General features: G+C 41.9%; 1 protein-coding gene and 1 long non-coding RNA gene across 2 annotated transcripts in view; one reads left to right on the forward strand and one right to left on the reverse strand.

Annotated features, from left to right (window-relative positions):
* The window catches only part of TMEM178A (transmembrane protein 178A), a 474,083-nt gene that overhangs the window by 157,337 nt on the left and 303,785 nt on the right, over positions 1 to 12,961 (reverse strand). Inside the window, exon 4 of the transcript XR_014051559.1 lies at positions 12,460 to 12,643. The gene's annotated coding sequence lies outside the window, so the exon portion shown is untranslated. The remainder of the gene's footprint in view (positions 1 to 12,459; positions 12,644 to 12,961) is intronic.
* LOC145544514 (uncharacterized) lies at positions 4,090 to 6,579 on the forward strand. The gene is made up of 2 exons (XR_014081461.1): positions 4,090 to 4,304; positions 5,207 to 6,579. It is a non-coding gene; the product is annotated as an uncharacterized LOC145544514 (long non-coding RNA).

Consider the following 12,961-nt stretch of genomic DNA (forward strand, 5'->3'; position numbering starts at 1 on the left):
TATTTTTGAATTATAACTATTTTATAAAGATATCACAATTGTATTTTTGTTTTTTTACAATCAAATGGATAGATGCCCTTTGACAATAAACTTGTCAGTCCTTTTACCTGCTGCAAATGTTTCATTTAGAAAAAACTAAATCTACCTTCAGTTATAGGCTATTATCACAGAAGAACTTACGAATCTCATGTACTGTAATGCATTGTTTAAACTTGAAGCTGTGCCATGAGTCATGAACCCATGCTTGCCAGTCATTTTCTGTTTTAATACTCCAGTAACCAACATAGGCAGTACAGTTTATTTGGAATGGAAGTCATAAAATGTTGTTAATAGGTCCAGCTTTGCCACGTTCCAGTTGAATGACTTGAAAAAAATCCTTTTTGTTTCATTTTCCCATCTGTCAGATGAGGATACAACTGATCAAACTTCTCGAGAGCAAAAACTGGTCTAATTCAACTTTGTGTCCTCAGTCATGCCTGGGGATACATTATAAGTCCTCCAATAGTGCACCTGCCTACTTCACAGAGGTGTTTTGGGAGTCATGGAGGGTGCATCACTATATTAGGAAGGTTTCCATAAGGAGGGACGATGAATCAAACACCACTTATGTACCATGTCAAGTCCTCTCATATACATCTATGGCAGGGCATTTGGCCACTTGTTCTAACCTCAGTGACTGCAGTATACCAACTCTATGGGAAATCTGTCCAACCTCACTTGGGACAACTCAATAGCATCTTACCACACACCCATATCAAGGAAGATTGAGACACTACAAGACCCATACACATGCAACACAAAAGTACATAAGAATTAGCACTTAAGGTGATACTCTGACCCGTGGACAAAGTCTTTTCCCTTCCTCCCCAAAAGAGACCATCCCGAGAAATGGCCGTTTATATGGCCAGTGAAACTTGGGTAGTGTATCATCATGTTAGATCATCCACCTTCCTTGCTTCACTTCCCCTTTCCCTCACTCCTACTTCCTAGGATTTCAGGCCCCCACAGGAAGGGCCTTCAAGGGCAGTGGTTAACGAAATCCTGGTGGACAGAGCTGTGAGCAGTATATCTTACATTCACTTTGTATGGAGAGATCGCCTAAGGTATAGGTATACAAGGAATCCAGGGCAGTTGATTGGCTAGTTTGTCAGGGGCCCAAAGGAACAGATTAGAAGACTGGGGAGAAAGAGTTCTATGAAAGACATAAAATGATGGACATTTTTGAGCACAGGCACAAAGTGTGCAAGGTTATGCCTCATGTCCTCCAGAGAATGTGAGTGTCCTCCAGAGAGCACCCACCATAGAGGAGATTTTCAAAGACTGAATGGATAGGAATGACTTGTCCTGCATAAGCCAGGCCATCTCCTTGACTACCCCAAGGCGGCATGATGAGCCCATAAATAGAGCCATCATGGTGTAGGAATGGAGGCTACAAAAGGACATCTCAGCATGGACTCACTTTCTGCAAGACTGACCCAGTTCTACTCCTGCTGAAAGCACAAGCTGCAGAAGGAAAAATTAATGCTGAGCCCTCATACGGCACCATGCTGGAAGGGACCAGCCAATTGTTTGATGGCAAGTTAATTATATCCATTCCACCTTAGAGGAGATAGCAATTTATCACAACCAGAATCCATGTCTACTCTGTATATATGTTTTCCTTCCTTGCTACAGAGCAGGATTATCCTCTGAGGACATATGCAATGTCTGTTCTCCTGACATGATATCCCATATAACATGGCCTTGGACCAAAGGAACAATTTCTTATTAAGAACATTCAACAACAAGTACAGGAACACATGATCAACTGCTCACTACCCAAAAGCAGTCAAGCTATCAAAATGCTGAATAGGCTGCAAAAGGCTCAGTTCTTTAGCAATGTTGAAGATAGCCCTAGTGTGTTGAGGCCTTCTTATCTAAAACGTGATATACATATTTAACCAATAGCATTCTGTTCTCAATATGGAAAATATGAGAATCCAAATGGTAAAAATAGATTTGGCCCCTTTCTTCATCACTTCTGGTAACCTACTGTGGAATTTGTGTTTCTCATACTATTTCCTAATTTGGGATGGGGGTAGGGAGAAATTGAGCAGTGTGAGGAATAAATTTTTCCATCAGGTAACACGTAATGGTTCCAGTGAATTCTCCACTGTAATACCAAAGGCTTCCTTATGTTACCAGACAAAGAGAATCATCCTATTGGTAACAGTAATCAACCCTGACTGCCATGAGGAGCTGGGGTAGCTGCCATACAATGGATGAAGGGGAGAGAAGCAGAGGATTCCCTGGAATCCTTGGTGCTTCTCAATCAATAATCACAGTAAACAGACAACAGTACCCATCACAGCCTGACATAAACAAGGCATATAAAACCTGAGGGATAAAGGTTTGAGTCATCTTACTGGGTAAGCACATCAGATCTGCTCAGGTGTTGGCCACAGGTAGGAAAAATCTAAAAGAGATGCTGGAGGAGGGAGATGATACATTATTAATTAGCAACTGTCATCAGCATCATTAACCATCTTGTCCAAGTTTTTGCAGAGTTTGAGCTGCCCATTACCTAGGAAGGGCCTCTAACTGGATTTGTGCCCTCCCCTCCCAGAGAGGACATCATTTCATAGTATAGGAGCCAAATATGATGTCTGTTCTCAATCTTGCACCATGTACTTCTTGTCTCCTGCCCAGGGGTTACTATGATGGAACATGCTCCAGAGCCCACATAGGCATATCCAAGGTGTTCAGAGGAATTAACACCCATGAAGTTAGCTTTTGACCAAGGGCAGGCAGGAGCCAGTGGATAAATTCTTCTCACTTCCTCCCTTGGACAGACTTTTTGTAGACCAGTCATTTACACAATCTCTAATAAGATGATCCAGCAAGATGAGCAGCTGATCTTGACACCAAGTGGTGGTGGGCTCAATAATGTACCTTTGTATTGGCCTTCCCTCCTGCTCCTTGGGATTATACTCCCTAACAAAGTAGCACAGAAGCCTCTGCCTCAGGCTTTGATTTCAGCGAAAACCAAGACAAGACAGAAAGCAATGGGCAAGCACAGCTGTGATGTTCACACCAGAGAAGAAAAACCTCTGAGGTAGACAGCAAGGCATCTAGAAATGGGAGGACACAGTCCACTCTTCCCAGAAACATGAGTCTTCATGAACTTCCCAGGGACCTGGGTTCAATGCCAGGATTAAGGCAAAGACTAGTCCTGTAGTCAACTAATGGATAAATATTCCCCAAACTCCCTTTCTTCTTCATCAACCTTAGAATCTATCTTTCCTGTTCTGATGGTGTTGACCCCATCTTCATCCCCAAGGATGGTCATGATATCAGGCACGGCCCATCAAAAGCCCCCCACCCCTAGTACCATGATTGTTTCAAGGATTAGTCTCTGATTAGGACCAAGCCAATCAGGATCTTCCCTGGGATCTTTCTACCAGTTCTATAAGGAAAAAAATAAAGCTGTCTTTTTACTGGGGCACTCAGACTGGGAGGATGTGAGTCTTGAGCTTCTAGTGGCCCTCACTCATGTCACATGGAATCTGCCCAGTAATGCAACCAAAAGGAAAAAAAGCAGAGCAGCAAATAAAGACTTTTATTATTGATGCCACTGCCATAGGTCCAGGTGGGACTATCAAGAGATAAGCATACATTAGTTTCTAGGAAAGTAGTCAGGAATGTTTACGACCACAACAATGAGGGGAGCCCTTATTAGCCTCCCTGGTGGCTCAGACAGTAAAGAATCCACCTGCAATGTGAGAGACCTGGGTTCAGTCCCTGGGTTGGGAAGATCCCCTGGAGGAGGGCAGGGCAACCCATTCCAGTATACTTGCCTAGAGAATTCCATGGACAGAGGAACCTGGTGGGCTACAGTCCATGGGGTCACAAACAGTTGGACATGACTGAGTGACTAAGCACACAGCACAGGTGAGGTTTGAAGCCTGTCAAAATGCCATCAAAGCTCATGTAAGCATAACAATCTAAAAGTTAGAGCTAGCTTCACACATGTCTGGATCTTGGGTTCCACACAATATAACCATGACTACCTCTGTTCCTCTGTTTTCAGCTCTAAGTTCTACTCTTTTGGGGGGGTGGGGGCTTCACTATTGGGCAGCTTTCATGTGCAGAACAGTCATGGCCTTGAGGATCAGGGTGATTATGGTAACTGCAATAATGGGCGGTGGTTACAGCCAGTGAGCGGGGAGTAGGAGAGGGAGCTCCAAGTTGGGGAGCAACACATCCATCTCACAGCCAGAAGAATATATGCTCCCTCCCTTCCTGGATTTGGTGAATATTGTAAGGTAAACAGAGGCAGAAATCAAAGTTGAAGTCCTAGGGGTCCCCTGGAAGGGAGTTAGGGAGAAAAACGTTGCTTTTGATTGGCACTTTTTTTCTCTGTGGCTCCACCTTGGTCTACTATAAGCATGAACCACATCAAATGTTAAGCAGATAACATCTGACAGACACAAGACTATATTTCCTCTTCTCCTTACCACAATAATGTTCCCCTGCACACCATTTGGATTTATCACTCTTGCCCAGAATTTTAACAGCTGAGTCATGAGAAACAACAAACTGAGAAACAGTTTGATTTTTAAAAAAATTTTTCAAGTTAACGTTAAGCATCAAACTGTAAAACCTGAGCATATATGAAATCTAGTTTGGCAATTAAACAAAATGCCCAACAAAGTCAATTTCATACCTAGGTAACATACATAGGTAACATTCTTATGAGGCCTAGGAATTAAGCATATGAGTGGTTTGAAGAAATGACTTGTTGCATTTTTCATCAAGTCAGTCAAAGCAAACTTTATGAAAAATGAGTCAGTTGTAGAGACAGGAAAGAAAACAAATTATCCCCTTAATCCTCTCCCCTCGAGAAGTAATTCTGGGAGGAGCTAATCAGTGCCCAAAGGACCCCAACCAACCCTTGCCGGGAATGTAAACTTCCCACCCTATTCCTAGCAACCAGGGCCAAGACAGTGGTCAGCTGGTGGCTTGTAAAACAGCTGGAGCTTCACTCGCCCTGTGATTAATCCAAGAGATTCCAAAGCACCTTCCTGTTTCTTTTAAAGAACACACAATATTAGACAAAAGGATTTTGAAGGCAAGAAACTTCATATCCAAGATGTCTAATACAGCAATTTTGCCAAAATCAGGGGTTTCCTGTCTTTAATTTCTTTTGCTTTCTATAAAATTTTAGGCATACAATAAGCTCAAAGAAAGGATGAAGGGCTGAACTGTGATCCTTCCAGAAAAACAAATGAAACAAGATAAATGAAGCTAATGTGTGTATGCGTGCTCAGTTGTGTCCGACTCTTTGTGACCTCATGGACCGTAGCCCACCGTGCTTCTCTGTCCATGGAACGTTTCAGGTAAGAATACTGGAGTGGGATGCCATTTGCTACTTCAGTGGATCTTCCAACCCAAGGATCAAACTTACATCACTGTGTATCCTGCATCGGCAGGTGGGCCCAAATGAAGCTAATACTAATAGTTATTTGGAAGGAAATATATAATAAAATAACCGATACTTTCTTTAATTTCAAGAAAAGCAGACAATAAGAATCTAAAATTCAAACCCAAACATCTGATCCCCTTCCATACCTCTTACCATTTCACTACCATGCCCTACCTGGAAAGGCGCTCTGATACCTGAGGGCAATAAAATGTTGAGAAGGAGAGGGACCCTGCCTGTCTATAATCAGGGAAGCAGAGGGTATGTGAGAGTGATGAGAAGAGCCCACTAGCCCAGGCTCTGGGGGTTAGAAAAGCTTCCTGCAGATAATGGTATCTTTGCCAAAAACTAAAAGTCAAGTTTCCACAACATGGAGAATAGTGTTCCAGGAAGAGGAATGACATACATTAAGCCTGGAGAGAATACTGTCATTGAAAGATGTTCAGGTGAGTTCATTTGAGGGATGGATGTAGGTAGAGAGCAGAGAATGAGGACGAGATGAAAATGGGGGGAAAGAGGCAGGAACAAGATCATGAAGGGTTTTAAGTCATGTTCAGGTGTTTGCAATTTATCGTAAGAAAAACAAGACATTGAGGAGATTTAAATGAGGGAGGGACCTATACATAAGTATTTGAGAATCTTTGCAATCCCAGTGTCTAGTATGGTGCCCAGTTCTTAATGAGTGTTTAATAAATGCAGGGGGTGAAGAGGTATGGCAAGTACAGAAGAGAAGACTAACCAATAAAAAGAGGAGTTTTATGGACTTTTAAAGTGTGAGGTAGCATTTAACAGGAGGCTACCTGTATGCTGCTTTCGGTCTTGCATAAATCCTTTGTTCCTCATAGCACCTGAAGGCAGGAGCTGGAGGAACCTCAGGCAGTTCTGAGATGTATGGAAAATAGCTTCTCCATACAGTGAATAGCAGCCATTTACAACTCTCTTCCCTTCTGATATGGAAAGTAACTTTTAGAATCCCCTCCCTTGAAAATGATTCTAGCCTCCAGCTTCCTGGATAACTTGCAAGATTTTTGATCCCTACCTCTGCTAAAAAAGCTATCTTGTAAGACAGTACATATATGCCCACAATATGTTGAATAAAGGCCTTTGTTCCACCAGAACTCTGGTCCCCGTGTCTTTCTTCATCTCTCTCTCTCTCTGTCCCCTTCAAGCTGCTCAGCCTCTTTTCTTCCTTCTTTTACTTTCTTATCAGTCGACTCTGTACCTCCAAGTTCCAGTCCATTAAAGGACCACAACATTAAAATATTTATAAACATACTCATAATTTTAAGTGTATGCTATAAAACAATCAACTCATTAGATCACAGTCACAAAACAAAAATCACAATGTTTAAGATGCTAATATTACATCCTAAATATTAAAACCAAAACCATGAGTTATTTCATGAATGTTTCCTCATTGCATAAATTCAATAGTTAAGTGCTAACACTAAGGGAATAGGTGGCAAGAGTGTTCTGGAACCTGAGGCATGGAAAGATGGTAGCAAAACTGTGAAGAGTATGGGCTCTGGTTTATTCTACCTGCATTCAAATCCTGGGTCCTAACAAGATCCCCAGATATGGAACATTGGCCAAGTTACATCTCTGTATCTCAGTTTCCTTGTTTGAGAAACAGAAATGAAGTCAATTACCTCCATGGTTTATTGTAGGAATCAGGTTACATAGTGCCTATAGAGCAACCACACCATGCCTGACAGGGTGACAGCTTGGTCACCATTCAGTCCCCTCATAGGTGAGAAAGGAAGGCTTTAAAGCACAACATTATGAAGACTTTAGAGACAGTATGGAATTCTCAAGGGTTGGAGGATGCTGAATAAAGTTTAGAAAGGAGAGTGCCAGAGAATCCTAACCTACTCTGAAATTCTATCTAGAGTTAGGCCCACTGCTTTTCTTTAGAATTTAGAATTGAGATGAAGTTCTCATTCATTTTAGGTACTTCATTGATTCATTCCACAAGCATTTCTTGAATACCTACATGCCAGGCACTGCACTAAGGAGTTATAGAGTTGACAACGAAGTAACAGATCAGAAATAAAAACAAAAAAGAAAACAAGGGAACCAGTATGTGAAGTACTGTCGCAAAGAAAACTTATACCTACAGGAAAGAAATGGAGAGATTTAGGCTGGGGTTCTTCAGACATTTTGTGAAAGGTGACCTTCTTTTGCTTTCCTAAGCCTAGAGATGAAGTGCTAACAATAAAGGCTCTGAGCAAAGTAATCACACTGCCAAACAGAGGAATCGGTATGGTCTAGATACGTAGCAGATACACATAAGTATAACCAGCAGGTCCTGATGTACTGATTAAAATCTCAGGGTTAGCAGGGCTTGTGTGGACTTCCTGAAGAATCTTCAAAAATTAAGAATTAAGGAAAGTAGAGATAACACATTGGAGAAGGCAATGGCAACCCACTCCAGTACTCTTGCCTGGACAATCCCATGGACCGAGGAGCCTGGTAGCCTGCAATCCATGGGGTTGCAAAGAGTCGGACATGACTGAGCAGCTTCCCTTTCACTTTTCACTTTCCTGCATTGGAGAGGGACATGACAACCCACTCCAGTGTTCTTGCCTGGAGACTCCCAGGGATGGGGCAGCCTGGTGGCTGCTGTCCATGGGGTCGCACAGAGTCGGACACGACTGAAGCAACTTAGCAGCAGCAGCAGCAGAGATAACACATAGGAAGTTTTACATATTTTTTATGTTAAGGCCAACAATAAAGGCCAAGGAAAAGAAGGGTGGTAACAGTACCTGCTCATGAAATGTAGGTAGAGACGAGAAAGGAGGAGCAGCAGCAGCTTCTTCAAAGGAACTAGAGAACTTAAAACCATGTGTGAAGGATTTAGGAGTGGTAAGTGGGAGGAAACTAGACACAAAAAGGAACAAAAACAACAAAAAATACATCTTTTGGGATGTCATTAAAAAGAAAAGGGAAAGAGAAAAGTCATTAAGAATTATAATTCACATATGTTGTTCAATAAGGGTTTAGATGAACAAAGCAGAAGAATAAAGCCTATCTCGTATTAAAAAGGGGGGATGAAAACTACAAAGTAATTTATCAGTGTAGCCAGCATGGTCCATCTCTCATGTATCCCCATTCCCCAAATGACATTATCTGAGATCCTTATCCCATTTGACTGGATAAATCATCCCCAAGTATTCCGGACTCTCTGGGAAATGCTTCACACTCTTCAACTCCACCTCAATCGTCCCCTGGCTCCAGGTTTCTATCTGTGGACCATCACTTGTATAATCTCCTGCCACCTCATCGAATGCTTCCAACAGGCCACTCCTCTCCTTTAGACTGCTTTGCCTAAAGCCTGGGTACAGATGCTTCCTCAAGTCTCAGTTAAAACAAGTTAAATAAACAAGATTTTGTTGCTGTTTTGAGGATAATAGAGGGGTTGAAAGAATAGAAAGCAGTTAAAATTGAAACCACTTTTATTAGATGTGGTGCCCACCAAACCTATAAGGGGCTATCCTGGTGGCTCAGATGGTAAAGAATCTGCCTGCAATGTGGAAGACCGGGGTTCAACCCCTGAGTTGGGAAGATCTCCTGGAGAAGGAAATGGCAATCCACTTCAGTATTCTTGACTGGAGAATCCCAGGGACAGAGGAGCCTGGTGGGCTAAAGCCCATGGGATCACAAAGAGTTGGACACAACTGAGGGACTATGCTTTTCAAACCTATAAACTAAGACCTCTCCCATCTAGACCATCTTTAGGAGCCTGCTTATGAACCACACACATACCCTAGTGGAATGTCTTTAACATATCCTGGTTTTCAATAAAACAGGTTCCTAATTCCAAGGCCCAGAAAGACAAAGGTGTTCATTCCTCACTTCCTAGTGCTCATTCAAGACCTTGGACCAGCCTCCCCTTTTCAAGGGAAAAACTCCAAGGTAAGGCCTTGCTCTATGGCCTTCCTTTGAGCGAGCTTATAAATATTCAAGAACTTGTGCAGATTCCAAGTCTGGATATTCACTTTTTTAAAAAGTTCCCTGTGTTTTACAATATATCCTTGTTGTTTAATCTAGTTTATACAGACTAGTTCATGTTTCTCTTTTTTTTTTTTTATAAATTTATTTATTTTAGTTGGGGGCTAATTACTTTACAATATTGTAGTAGTTTTTGCCATACATTGACATGAATCAGCCATGGGTTTACATGTGTTCCCCTTCCTGGACCCCCCACCCACCTCCCTCCCCATCCCATCCCTCTGGGTCATCCCATTGCCCCGGCCCTGAGCCCTTGTCTCATGCATCGAACATGGAATGGTGTTCTGTTTCACATATGATAATATACATGTTTCAATGCTATTCTCCCAGAACGTCTCACCCTCACCTTCTCCCTCAGAGTCCATAAAATTGTTCTATGCATCTGTGTCTCTTATTCTGTCTCGCATATAGGGTTATCGTTACCATCTTTCAAATTCCATATATATATGCATTAGTATACTGTATTGTTGTTTTTCTTTCTGGCTTACTTCACTCTGTATAATGGGCTCCAGTTTCATCCATCTCAGTAGAATAGTTCATGTCTCTTAATCCCATCCCCCTACCTTATTCCTCCCTAGTGTTCCTCTCCCCAGCAGTAAGCACGAGTGTGTTTTCTGTGTCTGTGAGTCACTTTCTGTTCTGTTGTATATATTAATTTTATTTCTAGATTTCTGGATATTGACACTTTCATGTAAGATTCAGGACCTTGGTCTAGTTTGTGCTGAATTGCATCAGACTCAGGACACATGAGGTAAAGATCATATCTGCACGTTTCCAGCCATGACAGGTCTCAGCTGCTTCTCTGCTCTCAGCAACTGCTTAAATACACACAAAGGCTAGACTACACTGATACACAGAAATCCAAATGTATGCATAGTGAGTGAAGTTGCTCAGTTGTGTCTGACTCTTTGTGACCCCATGGACTGTAGCCCACCAGGTTCCTCCATCCATGGAATTTTCTAGGCAAGAGTACTGGAGTGGGTTGCCATTTCCTTCTCCAGGGGATCTTCCTGACCCAGGGATCAAACCCGGGTCTCCCATATTGTGGGCAGACGTTTTACCATCTGAGCCACCATAGGAAAAAGCATATTCTAGGAAAAACAATCCCAAGATGCAATTCTGTCTGCTGTAAAGACACACACTGTAAATGATAAAGTCTAACATCTTATTCTGAGGGGGCCAAAGCCTCAATCATTTTGAAGTCCAGGAAGAAAACTTTATCCTGTGTTCAGCTCAAGGCCCACAGGATGGGGACTAATGGTGTTCAGAATAAAGAATGATTACAAACCTCTGATTAAGTAGCTGCTCTTCTTTAAGTTTTTAAAATAAGCAATTTTTTCAGCTTCTACCCACTGCATAGTTAGGATTGCCACCCAAGACACTAATATATAAACAACTTGATATTTGTGAAGGTTTTTTTTTAATACTGGTGCATTAACAGTATATCTGTATATCAAAATTTACTTTTCATTATTTAAAAAAACCCTGAAAGCCAAATACATGCAAAGGGCTTAGATCAGCATAATGTATCACCTCAGCAACTATAAAAGAGGTCAGTCTTTGCAAAGCTGAAGACAAAATAATTTAGAGATAACAATGAAGATCTTGAATACCACAAAGAGAGATGCATGTCCTCAAATTTTCATATCCTAAATTATATCCTTAGTTCATTTTGAAAACTCATTGCCATATATCCCTGGCCAGAGATCTTAGAAACCATTCATCTCTTGCAACCCTTAACTACTTTTGTTCTTTGGTTATCTGAGAGTCACTAATTGATCAGTTGCTTCTCAGACTGTATGTCCCTTATAGCTAAAGTCCTCCTACAGAAATTGTATATCTAAATCTTCCATAAATGTGAATATCAACCTTGGGCTTCCAATTAAACATAACATAAATATGCATTTATTTTCACTTCTCCCAACTCCATTAAGATTACAGTGAATTCAGTTCAAAAGCAGGGCAAATTTCTTACACTTAGGAATTCCTTGGAGGTACCAAGTGCCTTTGAGATCATGGGAACTCAGTGAAAACCCACATGTTGAATATGAAATCTCTAGTTGTTTTCCCAATATAACTCCTAAAAGGCAAAGCAGTCAGCTATATGTCCCTCAGCCAGAAGGTTGGAGAATTATCCCCAGGAAAAACTAAAACTAGACACCTAAATATATTGACATTTTGCACCTACAATGAAATGTCTTAGTCACACTCTGAGTCACAAAAGTGGGCAAACCCCACAATCATATCAGACTTTCCAAGGAGCAGTTCAATGCCCCACTTCAAAATGTACAGCCAAGGACCACCACATATTTAAGAAATACCTCTAAAATGAAGACAGAATACAAAACAACAGAAAATAAAAAGATATGAGAGTCAGAGATAATGCAGAGAAGGGAAGAATATATGAAAAGAACTATTAACTGTCATGCTCCAAGAGAAGATTTTTGGAAACACTACAAGAATGAGGTACCTTAAGGTGATATCAGCACCACAGAGGCACAAAACCTCTCTCATTTTTGTCCCCTTCCAACTTCAACCCCCAATTTCAGCATTCATCCATGGACAAAAGTGTCTTTGAGGGATCTGAGTCCAGCACCATACACCAGGGGACCTAGGAAGTCTCACGTACCCATAAATCAGGTAACAGATAGACAGACCTCAGTCTCAGGTGTGGACTTTGCAGTAGCCCATGACCTGATTCCAGACCCTCTCAGCCACAGTCCATGAGCCCCTGGAAACCACTGTCTCAAACACTCACCCAAGGGACTTCCCTGGCGGTCCAGTGGTTAAGACTCCATACTCCCAATGCAAAGGGCCTGGGTTGAATCTCTGGTGAGGGAACTAGATCCCACATGCTGCAACTGAGAATCCTCAAGCCCCAACAAGGGCCCGCATGCCACAACTAAGACCAAGTACAGTCAAATAAATGCATACATAAATAAGTACTTTGTAAAAAATAAAAACAAAAACAAAAACCACTCACTCACGGATGAGAGATTCTTTGTGGAAATCCAAGTTTCCAGAGAAGTGCCAGCACACTAGTGAACCAAAAAAAATCAATTTGGATGCACTGAAGTGGGTCAGAAGAACAATTTGACTTTACTTCCATCACCCCTCCTCCAAGATGGCCCAGGTTAGGGCCAAGAGATCTTCTCTTGCTTGTGATTTCTCCTGCACAAGAAAGAGAATGTATGAGTGAGAAACAGGGTTCTCCAGCTATGCAGGATGCTGCCAAAAAGGTTAATTTCTCTCTCATCCATCTAGAGTAATGATTGTGAGCTACATGACTGGGAGGTAAGTGGAGGGGATAGAAGAGACTGGGAGAGTGGCAGATATATCTCTAGGGGAAAATTGAAAGGAATTAACTCCAACAGAAACTCTATCCTGTCCATGAGCTGCTGGGAATGTATCACCCACTGATCTCCCCAGGTGGCCCACAGGCACCCTACAGAACTCTGCATCCCTCATCCACACACCCTGTCATCCTGT

This window comes from Giraffa tippelskirchi, chromosome 4, assembly GCF_054371585.1.
Source record: "Giraffa tippelskirchi isolate mGirTip1 chromosome 4, T2T-mGirTip1v1.2.pri, whole genome shotgun sequence".
NCBI classification, from domain to species: domain Eukaryota; kingdom Metazoa; phylum Chordata; class Mammalia; order Artiodactyla; family Giraffidae; genus Giraffa; species Giraffa tippelskirchi.